Here is a 15,039-nt window from a genome sequence, read left to right on the forward strand (position 1 = left end):
TTGCTTGATCTTAATGTACTCTTTTGCCCTATGATTAAGAGCATTTTTCCCACTGGGTTTTTACTACCTAACTGGGTTTTAACGAGGCGCCCACCTTGGGCTGGTCATATCCTTGATGTCGTCCCGTAGACGTTTCTTTTGACTTTTGCATTTCTCACGCATTTTTTCTTAGACTATGGATTTTGTCCCTACTCAAGTTTTTGCCATAGCCTTAGGGTTTTTTTAGTGAGACTGACTACTTATGCAAGTTCCTACCTTATTGAGAATAAGCGTTGTTCCTAGTTATCCTTTCCTATTACAACTTGTTTACTTGGAGATGACGGAATATCTTTTCTCCTTTTGCTACTATAAATAAAGGCACAATGTAGGATGGATAACAACACATATTCCCTTACAATTCTACAAACACATCTCTCTCAATCTCTCCACTCTTCCCGCTGGCACCCTTTAACCTTGTCAGATAAAATAGACCACAACAAAAAATTGATTTTAGTTCCTAAACTCTTTTTAATGCTAGCTTATATATTCAATGTTTCCTTTTTTTTTTATTTATAATTTTATGGTGTTCATAAATTAAATTTTACGAAAATATTATAAATTTTCATTCTCATTATGGTTAGTATCTTATATAAGAAAATATTTTCATAGAGATTTTTCGGTATACTTATGTTTTTGCATATTTTCTTATATGCCACAATTCATTACAATATATTTAGGTACGAATATTTCGGTATACTAGGTTAGTATAATATGTTTAGGTACGAACATTTCGGTACACTAGTTTAGTATAATGTATTTAGGTACTGACATTTTGGTACACTAGTTTAGTATCATATATTTAGGTACGGAATTTTCGATACACTTATATTTTTGCATATTTTCTTATGTGCCACTGATTCACTACAATATATTTAGGTACAAATATTTCGGTACATTAATTTAGTAAAATATATTATGATATGGACATTTAAGTACACTAATTAGAGGAAGTTAAATAAAATTAATGAATTAAAATGGGTATAATAATAAATTTAAAATTTAATATAATGACATTAAATAAGATATCTATTAAATATTAAACAAAAATATAATATGAATTTGAATTAAGTACACATTAAAGAACTAAAATTAATATCCCATCTAACATCAGGTTTTTATTAAATTTTAATCTTCTTCGATTAAACTTCAAAAACCCCTATTACGAATGAACTTATCCAACCTTGCACCATAAAATTAGGAGAAAGGGAAGTGGAATTGATCCTTGTCTATGCTAACGAGGAACAGATTGGACATGACGTTGATTATCACAATAACTGCACAATCAATTTCAGTGCACAATATGAATCGTTCTTGTTGGAATCAAGCAACAATGAAGTCTTGCTGATCAATAAACTGAATGATGTTTCTCGAATTCGAAGACGGATGGATGATGAGCATGATGAAGAAAATGAAGGAAATCCTGATCATGATGATGAGAAAGCTCGGAACATGCAAGCAAGTCATGATCACAAGGATAAAGGAGAAGGTAACAACGGCTACATCGATGACGATGAGGAAGCCCAGAACATGCAAGCAAGATGAAGGAATATCAATTAATTTGCAACAAATACAACCTCCGACGAATATTTTTCGAAACTATTATCTCGTGAGATCGGTGTCTTCTACCCCGATAATGGGAAGAATTGAGAAATACTTTCCAAGCGTCGAAATTTCAAAGTGGTCTCGGATGAGTTGCTTTACACCAAGTTTGGAGCAGAGAGAGTAGATATAGATATTGATGATTATTCTTTACATAACCTTGTTTAAGAGGTGCTGTTATTCCCATCCCAGTATCTTATTTTCCCACTCACTTTTCAATAAAATTTTTAATTACCAGTTGATCATTTATAAAATGACCAATAAAGAAATTAAAAGATAATATACAGGTTCTTTAAGGGGAGGGATTCTATTGTAGCCATATATCAGTCCTTGAATTTCCTTGTCCAAATTAAATTCATGTTGTGGTTTGTAATTCGATTCAATTTACGTCTGAATCTGAGTTGTGATGGAGGGATCACTATTCCAAAGCTCTAGCATGACGGTGACAATCAGTTCACTGAATAAGAAACTCGAAGAAGGCAAAAGTTGAGTAAGGAGCCTAGAGCTGTTGTTCAAAAATTGAGAAAAAGAATTTCCAAATTAATTGAACCAATTCTCCAAAACGGGAATGAAAAAAATTCAGAAAAATGAACTTTGCAATTTGAATCAAGGAGGAGGGACACCGAAATCCGTTCTCAAAAAAAGTAGTACTTGAAAAAACAACAATCCCAATTCCTCGAATCCATATCTGAATTTGAAAGACAACACGCAAAGATCTTTGATTTGTCTTTTAAGATTGGCGTTTGATTTTTCTTAGAGACAACTTTATAATTGTAGGTATATATATTAGAGGTTATTTTTGGAATAATAGTGGGTGGGGAAATACTATTTCAATTTTTAACTTTTTATGGTGGATGAAATTATAATGTAGGTGGAAAAATCGGATAATTGGGTGGGTCTAACCTTTCTCCTTGTTTTTCATAGGAAATAAAAGGAGAAAATTACAGCAATACCACTATTATGGCACATTTATGATTTGTAATAGGCACAACTTTTTACCATTTTGCTTTATTTAGGTGTATAGGATTATTTCATTCATACGTATGGCATATAAGTTAATCTAATTTAAATTAAGCTTCCTTAATCCAACATAGTTGTGAGGTGGGTCATAGTTGCAAGTGATAAACAAGTTGCAACCCAATAGGGTTAGAATCCAAAGATACACATTTTGAAACATATTTTTGTGTGGCTCCCACTTCATAATTTTATTTTTTAGGATTCGAACCGTTTGTATTTCAATTCATTATTCATGAATCATTCTTGAAAAAAAGTAGATAAATCTAAAATTATTAATACATTCATTTGAGTGATTACGATTCAACAAAGAAATACTAAATTTAATCCAACAATCATATAGCATCGAATTTGAGTGATTTTTGGTAGAAATGATATTTGAGCGAAGACATAAAAAATAGGTGATTGGATTGTTGAAATATATTACGGAGTGGGTCTCACAAAAATGTGTGTTAGAATATATGTCGCGTCCGGATCAGATCCTAACCCATATACGTGCCCCAGAGTTGGCCTTGAGAGTGTGCAAAGGTGCATTGCACAAGGCCTTGATTCGGAAGGCCCCCTAAATTTTCAATACATGTACACAAAAGAATGTATCATATATTTAAATGCGCAATATAATACTAATTTCGGTTCTAGCACTTGTGGTTTAGCTGTTCTACCCAATTTGAACTCAAGACCTTTGAAGATAAGGAACAATTCATGTCCAATCAAACAAACTTATTTTTGGTGCACTAATTTGTAGTATTTTTAATTTTATAGATAACAAAATTGAAAAAAATAAAAAGTAACTAAGAAAATATAGCATAAAAAAATGAAAGGCCTTCATCTAAATTTTATACAGGATCTCTAAATACTCAAGGCCAGCCCTGACATGCCCCTTCTCAACTTCTCTCACCACAAAGCACCTTTGTAAAAGTCTTACTCGATTGGCTTTGCCATTGTACAAAATTCAACGCCTTGTGCCATATTTGATTGTTAGAGCATCTTCAATAGAAGAAGTGACATTCTTTTTGGACCAAAAAACAAATATTATATTATATATATATAGAAGATGTGACATTTTACACTTTAAAATCTGATTTTTCAACAGGAATATTTGGGACGCAAAAAATTCTACCCCACAAAAAAATGAACACAAAGTACTATATTTGTATTTTCTTTTGTCCATCTCAGTAGATGAGCCCCACTAACAACAAAACAGCTGCTCATTTAAAGCCTCCTTTGTTGTTGGAGAGTAGGAGACTTTTTATTGGTATTTCTTAATTACGGGACATGGACTAGGGGTGGGTTCAAAAAACCGAAAACCGAAAAAAACCGACAACCGAACCGGACCGAGGCCGAAAAAAACCGAACCGAAAAAAAACCGAACCGAAATTGTCAAACCGAACCGAACCGAATCTGACCGGTTCGGTTTCGGTTTTTGAGGCGCGGAAACCGAACCGAACCGAACCGAACCGATATATATAATTTTTTTGAATATTTATAAATAGTTTAGTCATACAATCATAACAAAACAGAACTTGTTGCCAAGTTGGTTTCAATGAAACTTTACAAGTATGGAGGCATGGGTTCGAACCCTCATGCCTCCAGAATTTGTGAGATGATTTTAAATTTTTTAATCTTTTTATTGTAACCCTAACCCTCCTCCTCCTTATTTTTCATTCCCCTTCCCTGCCTCTCTTCCCTCCCTCTCCTCTCTAGACTCCAACCCATCTCTCTCTCCCTCCCTCTCTGTCTCTCTCTCTCCCCTCGCACGTTTACATGCATCTCTCTCCTCCTCCGATCTGTCTTCATGCTTTTCCCCTTCCCTCTCTCTAATTCGAACTCTTTCCCTGCACTGAAACCCTAACGCTAGATTCCCAATTTCTTCCCCAAAACGCTCCCTTTTAGATCCCATGGAGATGGCCTCGAGTCCGCGAACGGTGGAGGAGATCTTCAAGGATTACAGTGCACGGAGAAACGCCGTTGTCCGCGCTTTAACTGACGGTACTCCAATCTCTCTCTCTCTCTCTCTCTCTCTCTCTCTCTTCTCTGTTTCTCTCTCTTAATTTTCTTTCGGGTTTTGGAAATCTCTGACCTTTTCGGTGGTTTTGGTTTCTCGCAGATGTCGATGAATTTTACGGACTCTGTGATCCAGGTAAATGCCTAATTGATGGCTGAGGAGGGTGTGCGCGGAGGAGGGTAAGTCGTTGAAGGAGGAGTTGATGGCTGAGGAGGAACGCTCTCGAAGATTGACTCGAGTCAAGTGAGTATTTCTCTTGAATTTTTTTAATTTTGATGAAAGTACTGGTTTTTGGCGAAGAATGTAATTTATAGGAGTTAATTTGGTGTTAGAATCCGCTCAATTTTGATGGGTTTTTAGTTTGTATGTCTATGGTTTGCTGTTTGGGTGTTTGTTGTTCATGAACTGTGTATTTCGTGTTTTTGATTTCGGATTGAGTGAGAAAATCGTATTGGAATTTGATTGATGTTATTATCTTACGCACAATTGAGGGACTATGATTTTGGAGCTGAATTCAAGCATTTGGAGCTTGATTCACGAGAGTGCGGAGTGTGTATGTTTAGTATACTTATGTTATCTGCTTCATATACAGGATGGAGCTTTTGGTTGAGGGAGAGTGGAACTGTTTCCAAGAACGCTTAACGTTTATGAAATGTGATTGTTGTGGCATGTGAATGTCAATTTCTTTCAGAAGGACATTGGAATTAGGTTGCTTTCTTACGCTGTAGGTCTCTGGATGGAGCTTGTTGTTTGGGGGATCTGTTCTTAGAAAAACCAGGCACTGAGTTGGCCGTGGCTTCATAAGAAGTCTAGGCATAATTTTGGAGGAAACAAAAAAAAAAAAAAAAAAAAAAAAAAAAAAAAACCGAAACCGAACCGAAAAAAACCGAAATAAAATTGAACCGAACCGAACCGAACCGAAATTTCGGTTCGGTTTCGGTTTTGAGAAAAAACCGAACCGATGAGAACCGAACCCAGCCCTAACATGGACCACATTGTACCAATTTGGATCCTCTTTGAGGATCTCGGAGATCTGTAAATCGTGTCCATTAATCGTACATCGTACGATTAGAAATTATTTTAAATAGTTTTATTTAAAATTAAACATCAACAGTACCTGACAAAAATTGACCGCACGATATACGATGAACGGACACGATTCACGGATCTCCAGGATCCTCACCAAAATGATCCTGAGAGGATCTGTTGGTTTTTAGTAAAGGGGTGACCTACCGTATTAGTGAGTTCACCACTATTAGACAGATGGTGTAATGTTGTCTCTCAAGATGTGAGCTACTAAAATTAACTTCACCCCATCAAGATGATTTTTAAAATTGAAAATCAATCAATGTAGTCTTTAAAAATTGGTGTCGCAAATCAATGTTGTCTTAGGTCACAATTTTGTCAAAAATTTTGTTATGTGCTAATGTGACAAGTAATTGGATGCCATAAATTTAATTAAATATTTCCATGTAAATTAAAAATATTTAAATGATAAAAAAATAATTTTTATTTTTGTATAATTAAAATTAAAAAAAAAAGAAAAAAAAAAGAACTGTTCTTTTACCCCGCCCCTAATTCAAAACCATATTTGCCTCAATATTAGTCACGATCTTTACTCCGGTCACCGACGATCTCTTGGGCTTTAGCTCCCACGACTTTCATTCCTTCGCCACCACCATCGCCTTCTCCTCCTTACCGGAACTCGCCGACAACTCAAACATCAACTTGTCGCCTAACTTATTATCCTCAACCAAGTTTGTCCCACCCAGACTCAGTCCTAACTCGGTGGAATCGAACAGTGGCTGAGTCGAACCTAACGACACCGATGTGGCTCGAGTGTGAGGAGACAACTACTCTACTTGGCCCTGATGTACTCGGCTTTTCTCCAAATGGAACGTCCATCCCCTTCCTCTTCAAGCTATGTTTTGCCGCCTCTGACACCACCGCGATGATCTGCCACAACCGATCGGGCTTCCCAACGAAAATGTAAGGAAGCGTCTGGAGAATTGCCTGTAGCTCTTCGTAGACTATGTTATCTCAAATTCCCATCTGAAATGGACGTCGATCAGCAATCACAGACTTTGAACTTAGAGACGGGATTCGACGGCGTCGACGATGCCGGAGTAGTAGGAGCCGAGGATGAAAGTGAAGGAAAAAAAATTTCTTGGCTAGTAACATGTGAGAACATGTGAACACATAAGCAAACTATTAACAATTTAAAGTAGGCATGCATTCAAAAACAATTCTAAAACCTATGACTTTCAAAGCCTAGTGAATGGTGAACCAAAAGACTCTTTAACAAATTAAAGAGAAGTGAGAGTTTGAGTTTCATTACCCTTGAAGCTCATCCTTGTTTACACAAGGGATTCACCCAAGTGAAGGGCCTTTAAGTCACCTTCTTTGCTCCTTGGATGGTTGCTTCTTTGCTTCTCCTTTGCTCCTTGAGGATTTGAAGAGAGAAACTCCAAGAACACCAAAAGTTTGGTGTTTCTAAGTCTCCACACCAAGGATGAGGTGTGAAGATGAAATGAATGACTTAGAGGAAGGAAGACTGCTAGCTATTTTCCTCTAAGTATGGCCGGCCTCTATAGAGAAAAAGAGAGAAAAAATTTCTCCTTTTTGCCTCAAGAAAACCCTAGTGAGAGAATGACTAATAAAGATGCTTTTATACCACCTCACATGTGAGTGGCAAACTTGCAATTAACCCAAGTTTAATACCACTCACACTCTGGCCGGTTTTGACTTGTTTATTGGGCTCCAATTTGTTTTAGTTGTCATATAACTTAAACATAATGGGTCTTGTGGACCAAAACCCTTTTGGACCTCGAGACCCGAAACTAAATTGAAAGCCCAATACGAACCTTAACTAATTAATTAATCTTGACCATTCTCAATTAAACCATTTAATTGCTTATCCATCTCATTTTTATTTCTTCACTTTCATCCTTACTTGGTGTACGATCCATTAGGTTCCAATTAGCAAGGCAGCGCGCGATTGTTACTCTTAACGATTGATTGTGAATTAAAACTACATTTCAATCTTCCCTTTGATGAAGATTAGTGTTTGCTAATCTTCAGGGCTTCACAAACCATGAGTAACACCTAGCTGTATGTCATGGCTACCCAATCTAAGTAGAAGTGGTTGGAGAACTTATCGAGTTACAATTACAATGCAATACGGTCATTCTCTAATACAATACTCTGAATCACATTGTTTAAGTGATAGTTTGTTTCATGTTTACTATCCAATGTGATACTTCTCTATATGATTCAATTAAATATGATTTGGAACATTCTTCAGTCATATTCGTATGCTTTGGCCAAAGACTCCCAAATTATATCTCAAAGTATTCCCTTTCCACCGTGGAAGGTTAGAGATCCCTTATTGTGCATTCATATGCCTACATGACTAGATAGCTTGACCCCAATAATGCCGTGGACACTCTCAATGGAATGCCTTTGACATAGTCAAAGATTAAGGACCTATCCATCAGAAAACTATGATGCCTCAAGTCAAAGGACTACTTTGTATATTGCAACTTACGAGTTTTTATATGACATGTATGTTCGAACTCTCTTTTGATCATAGTTCAGTGTACTCAATTACCTTTTGAGCTTATATGTGTTTGTCTTAGTGTCTAACACTAAATGACTTAAGACTAGTCATACTCATGCTTGAGTTAACATAACACATACTAACCTTAACGGATTGTCAATGCCCAATTGGCAATCCTACGGCTAGGAACGTTTTAAGAATGAACATAAGAGAAAAGTCTCGTTAATCTAACTTACTTAGATCACTTCTCTCTTAGATTAAATACATTCCTTGGATTCCCTTATTGCTTAAACACATGATACAATAAATAGTGATTAACAATAAGCTTTGCCCTTCATGAAACATATAATAGTTTAACACAAATTAGTGGCTTTGTGGGCATACTTCTAACAGAAAGTTAGGGAATCATCTTTGTTCAGGCTAGATTTGTCCCTCGCACAACCCCCTTGGGTCTTGCCCACCAGGCAAGGTTTGTAGCTTGATTTACTATAATGGAAGATTGCTATTACTTTGAAAGGTGCCTTTGTTAGGCCTTGAGGCTCGCAATCAAAGCTCATATGAGCTCGAGTATGCCATTGCTATCTTTGTATAACATATTGTCTTTTTAGTTATGTAAACAGGTTAATTACTTGAGACACAAGTTAATTTGACTTCTTAGTTCGAGCGGATTATTCACATATGGGTAGTTCGAGCGGATTATTCACATATGGGTTAAGTCTGTATAAAGTTCATTTCTTGCCTTGTAAACAAGGACTTTTATCTTGTGAATATGTATGTCCAAATAAGGAAAGTTCAAAGTCCTTCGAGTTATTTCTTTAGTTAGCAGATTCAGTTAACAACACATGAACCAAAGTAAAGAGCTTAACATGGTTAAGAAAAGGTGAAACTCAACCAAAGTGTTTGAAAATGACATAGGTTCACATGAAACAAGCACAAATATCATATCTACTTTATTTAAGTAGAAATAAAGGAGATTCGGGCAAGATTACAACCTTGTCGGCCAAGGTTCGTCCTCTTGCAGCCATTTCTCCTTGTATTTTATAGTAGTTGAAGGCTTAGAAAAAGGGATATAAACTAGTTTTCCTAGAGGGATTCGATACTACAACAAAGGGAATAAGTAGCAGAGCTTCTAAACATGACACAAGATAACTTTCTCTGGTTGTACAACAAAGGGAAAAGCTGAGTAAGCTAAGGCTTTCTGATCTGGGGCTGTTGGAATGCAATGTTGAGTGTAGTTGTTTGATTGGTTAAGAGAGTCTTCTGTTTGTTTTCCTCATTGCTTTTATAGACCAATTTGCCTGAATGCCAAGTTCTTCCCCTAGATAGCTTTTGGGGTGAGGTGAGTCACCATCTGCTTTTGAGTATTTACCCTTTCATGCCATGAAAAAGTGCTTTTTGCTGGGAATGAGTGATAGGAGCATATTCATGCGACTTAATTAGTTTGTTCTCGTGCATTTATGTTGTGTTTACTTATCTATTTCAGTGTTTAAGGCCACTTTTGTGTATTTTCAGATTATAAGGCCAAAGTGTGCAAGAAGATGCAAATTGGAGCCTTTTGGAGCGAAACAGGAATGAATGAGTTGAAGACGTGAAGAAACGACGAATTCCTACTCCAACGATGAATTCTTACCAAAACGAGGAATCCTACTCAAACAAGGTTTCCTATTTTAGGAAAGTTAACCCTAAGTTTCCCGTTTTGGTAACCTTTCCTAATCTTAAACGTCCGTATTTTCTAGCCACTTTGAAGTCCTTGTAGGCGCTTTAGGACACAAAACGAATGCCCTAGCCCAAATTCCAACCAATGCCGTGGGCTTTAGCCCAAGTCCCTTCCCTTGCCGTGCAAGGGGGGGCATTTTAGGCCCATTCCAATGTTGTGAAATTAAACCCTATTTCCCTCTCCTAACCTAACCCTAGCCGCACCCTTTAATTAATCCCTTTTAATTTCTGATTTTATTTCCTAATTCTAGAAGTTTTTAACTTAATTTTAATTAACAAAAAAATAAATTAGGTTTTAAATTTCAGAAAACCCTAAGTAATCTACCATTTAGCCGCACCCTAGGGGGGGTTTAGTGGATTCTTTTCAGCCATATACATCTAAGCCGCACCATATTCATTGAATTCAACATTCACATATATGCACCCAAAAATCCCATAAGCCGTCACACATTCAACACCATTCCATAATCCGCATTCACCCTTTTTCCCATTCCAATATTTTTCAGCCACCATCTACCATTTTTTTTATTCCCCATTCATTCTTCAAAGTGGGCATCATTCTCTCCAATTTTTTAGTCCTTTAGCCGCAGCCACCATAACCATATAATCCCATTATTCTACTCCATCAATCCGTGCATTCCACTAACCCTAAATTCATTCACCCAAAATCTGACCATTTCACCCTAATAAACATAAAAAATCATTCCATCCGTAGCCACCATATCCCATTTATTCTAATCAGCCGCAACTTTTAATTCCATTCATCATTCACCCTAATTTCCTTAAGCCGTGCTCCCATTGATTTCACAACCCGCAGTCCCTAATTCTCCCATTCTAAAAACCCTAACATACTTTCACCCTAACACATTTAGCCACCATTCTCCTCTTAAGCCGTGACCTCCATCTCCAATTCTGTCCAGCTGTGCATCCACCAACATCCTTAACAGCCGCAGCTTTTCCTCCACCTTCCAGCCACCATTCCAGCTTTCCCCCATCACTCCACCACCTTGCCGCACCACCAATCCTCCCTAAATCCATCCCCAACCCAAAATAACATCCAAATCATCCATTTAATCTCACTGCCGCAGCAAGGAGAAGAAGAAAGAGGACTTAGACGCGCAGAAATTCAAGTGGATTCGTTGGGCATTCTAGGTGTAATCCATCCTTTATGCTTAATGTTTAAATTCAATTGTATTTCTCTTTTTGTGACTATAAGAGGCTAAATCCCCCTAGTTAGCTAGGGGGTGATTCGAAACCATGTTTATGCTTGCAATATGAATTGATTACTTTTGGTTGGAATTTCATGAATGATTGATTCAATTCGTTTAACTGTGTGATTGATAACTTGTTTGTGTATGTTTATTGAGAGTGCACGCTTAATGTTCATGCATGAATTTGACGCTAGAATATAAGTGAGTTTCACCTAATAGTTATGAACTTATATTCACAAGTAGTGGAGGTTGCTTATAAACAATCGCGTTAAATGAATTCTTGGCACTAGTTTCATGCTCATCATAGTAACGAATGCCTCGTCAACACTTATAGTTTTCATGATGTTTAATGATCTTTGATTGTATCTTTATTGTGCTTTTCACGTAAAGGACTTTTGGAGAATGTTTTGAATTGCGTTGCGCTAACCCATCCAATTCATTAACTTAAGGAGAACTTGACGGTTAATTTAAGCGGACCTAATTAACCCGGAGTGTTGAGTTTCATAATTTATCGAAAGACCAACTGAAAATCAAAGTGTATGCAAGTGTGACATGTGTGGAGAATAACCTTCTAGCTAGCATTCATCCATAATTTCATCCAATTCATATTTAAATTCTGCCTTTAAATTACAATTTGTGCATTTTATTTATTTTCGTCAAAATCTCAATCCCCCTTTACTTTAGTGTCCAATTTAGTTAGAAAGTGTCTTAGTTTGTGTTTATAAATGTTTCGTATTATTTGAGTCTTTTGATTTGTTTTAGTGTTTTATTGTTTAGTTTGCATTCTTTGAGTCTAGTTTAGTGTTTTTAATGTTTGTTTTACATTTTTGAGTCAGTTTCCAAGTGATTTAGTAATCCCTCCTAATCCCCGGTTTAGAACGATCCCTACTTGCATCTTTACTACAATTGTCACAAGAGGGTTTTAATTTGTGTGCTTACTTAGTTCGCATCAATGAGCTGCCATCTGTCCATTTGTCACTTCCATCATAGGGTTGATGCCTTTTAACCACCTAGAATGATTTTTAAATCTTCCCTGGGCTTGTGCTTTAATTGACCAAAAGTGAAAAGGCATTTGTGAGCTTGGGCTTTTAATTCCTTCAGCCCAATATTATTTATTTCAGCCCAAACAGTGCCCCTTTTAATCATTATTAAGTCTGCTAATCAAGACATTGATAATGATTAAATTTTTAACATTCGCCACTACTAGGTATTCGCGCCACTGTCCTCAATCATTTTAATTAAACCTTTGCACTAACCCATGACTTTTTATACGTTAACTAACTGCCCATTTCTATAACTCCCACTTACTATTCTCGGGCAACACTTCTAAGCTTTTGATTTCCAGTGCAAACAAACTTTCCCAAATTCTCAATTGTTTTTTAACACAGCATCAGCCAACCCTTTTCTTCAATTTCAACAATGGCACTCAAATCTCGCTCTGTATGTCCCTCTGGGGAAGGTGTCGTTAATCTTCGTCGTCGTCTAAATGGCCTCTATCGCCCTCGGGCTGGTCTTCAACTCCTTATCTTATTCGAGGAAGATGGAGTTCATTCTTTGGGGTTAGCCTGGACTTCCAGGGTCCCTGTTACTGTCGAAAGCAACATGTCCGGCAATGAGTGGCTTACTTCTAACCCTTATGATGCTGAAGAGGGCATCTCTGCTGCAAGGTGGTCCAATTTCAAAATGGGGTTTCCCTCCATGACCAATGCTTCTTGGTCAAAATGGGTGGACGCCATAGAGCTTTTCTAAAAGAAAAAATGGATAGCAAAGGCATCTATGAGCTCATCATGATGTCCAAAGTTACTGTTTCCATCAAACATGAGATTCTGTCAATAGCTCTCCTTTTCTGAATACTGGGACCAATACCTTTGACTTCCGGATAGGTCCCATTTCACCACCATCTTAGATATGGCATAAGTCATTGGGCAAGTGTGTGGATATCACACATGACCGGTATGTCTCCTCTCGCCCTACCGCTGTTGAAAGCTTAGAGTCTGCATCTTCTGTCACCACGTTGGAATATAATTCCACCATTTTCAAGGCTTATGAGACCTCATTCACGGGCTTCATTCCTTTTGCCCATAAGATGTTCAGCCCGACCTCCCCTACTGCAGACCCAGCTCAGGAACACATGTATTTTTTCCTTTATTGGTTAAACAAGCATGTGTTCCCCAATAAATCAAAAAGGGTGATGTTTACCACCTCCTTTACGATATGACTAAGGATCAGTCATTCGAAACCAACATCAATGGAACTACCTGGATGGTGCAGCTCTGGCTCCAATGGTATTTCCCTGAGTTCAGGGCTCCAAAACTTGAGTTTCCAGAAGGAGTGACCCTAGCCCGAATCTTGGTAAAGGCTTCCCCCACCAACCATTCAACTCTGGCTTACCTGTATTTCTTCAGGATCTACATGACTCGAGCAGATCTAGAGTGGGTTGCATCTATGCTCCGAAGGTACCTTTGGTTCCCAGACCACTTCTTTCAAAAGTCATTTGCTGAAGATGCTAGCAGTTTTTACAAGGAAAAGTTCATCAGCTGTATTCAGCAAAAGGATCTAGCATGGGGGTGAGAAGTGACCGAACCGGTTATGAGTGTGGGCTAGAGGTCTACCGTCCAAACTTCTGTGATAGGCAACTAGGATTCAGGCAGGCCATCCCGGTTCCCTTTTTTTACTCAGTTCACTGTGAGACTTCCTACCATCTTCGCTCCCCTTCCAAAGTCATTTTTTGGGCAAGTTGGCACAGTCCTGAACTTATGACTAAGATAGCCGACAAGCTTGCGACCCTCAACTTCGAGTGCACAGGCCTCTTCACCACTTGGTGGGAAGCTAAGTGGTGCAAGAAATATAACGTTGACATCAAGGAAGCACATGACTGACTTTTCGGCCAAGTCTTCTTCAAGTCATTGTCTAAAAATGAAGAGTTTGACAGTTGGAAGGCCGCCATCAACCAGAAAAACCAACTTTTGCTAATAGGTCATCCACTTTGCTATCTCTTTCCTTTCTTTAATTTATAATTCTCATACTTGTGATTGCTGACACTTTCATTGTTTTAATAGCCCAAGGTATTCATAGTGAAACAGAAGTCAGGCAAGAAAAAAAAGATTGCTGATGCCTTGGTCTTGCAGGAAGCTGATACAGAAATAGTAAAGCAAGAGGCAGGCTCTAGCTATGTCCCTAAGGACACTAAGAACATTTCTATAATGTTCAGTGATTCAGAGATAGAGGCTGGACCTGAAGCACAAACCAAGGCTCATTCTTAGGCAAGGCTTACTGTAAGGCTTCTTTTCAGGCAAGGCCTACAATGGTGGAGTTTTATGATTTTGAGCCCGAGAAGAGCTCAAAAGCGAAGCACGACCTCCTTGCCCCCAGAGCCACTCTTACCAAAAAGATGACCAGGTCTCAGACCTCCTAAGCCTCTCAAGCTCATCCTGCCCTCCCAATTGAAGCTGGCAGGAAAGAACAAAAATCTACCAGTAAGTGACTCTAGCTTGGTTTCTCTTTTTCAGTAGCCTTACTCCTTCATCTTGAACTAATCACATTTTTTCCTTGTGCTTAGGACCAGTTGTTAGCAAAAAGCATGATTCTCCCCTTGAGGAGTTGAAGACAGGTGAGGAAGAAGATCAAAGTGACACAGAGGTCAATTCCAAGGCCCTGAAGAACTTGAAGGTAATTCTCTAAACTTTCAATACTTGAGTCTTTCTGAAGTTGATTTATTGTATTGACTTGATTATGTTATTCTTCAATGCAGGCTTCCAAAGCAAAAGAGGCCTCTCAATCTAAGTACTCATCTTCTTCAGCCCGATTTGTGCACACTTCTCTTCCTTGGGCGTCCCAATTCCTCCTGCTCCTTCAATCTCACCACTAGGGAAATGGTCTACTTTGTGGATGATGAT

At 37.9% G+C, this 15,039-nt stretch overlaps 1 long non-coding RNA gene across 2 annotated transcripts; it reads left to right on the forward strand.

Moving 5' to 3' along the window:
- Window positions 1-4,392: 4,392 nt before the first annotated feature.
- LOC125472358 lies at window positions 4,393-9,744 on the forward strand. 2 transcript variants are annotated; one of them, XR_007254288.1, is made up of 3 exons: window positions 4,393-4,641; window positions 4,760-4,900; window positions 9,729-9,744. It is a non-coding gene; the product is annotated as an uncharacterized LOC125472358 (long non-coding RNA). The 2 variants fall into 2 exon arrangements; XR_007254286.1 differs by lacking the exon at window positions 9,729-9,744 and having other exon boundaries at window positions 4,760-5,136.
- Window positions 9,745-15,039: the final 5,295 nt, after the last annotated feature.

The sequence above is a fragment of a genome, unplaced genomic scaffold (assembly GCF_019419815.1).
Source record: "Pyrus x bretschneideri cultivar Hongxiangsu unplaced genomic scaffold, Pyrus_bretschneideri_v1 Contig11, whole genome shotgun sequence".
In the NCBI taxonomy this organism is placed as follows: domain Eukaryota; kingdom Viridiplantae; phylum Streptophyta; class Magnoliopsida; order Rosales; family Rosaceae; genus Pyrus; species Pyrus x bretschneideri.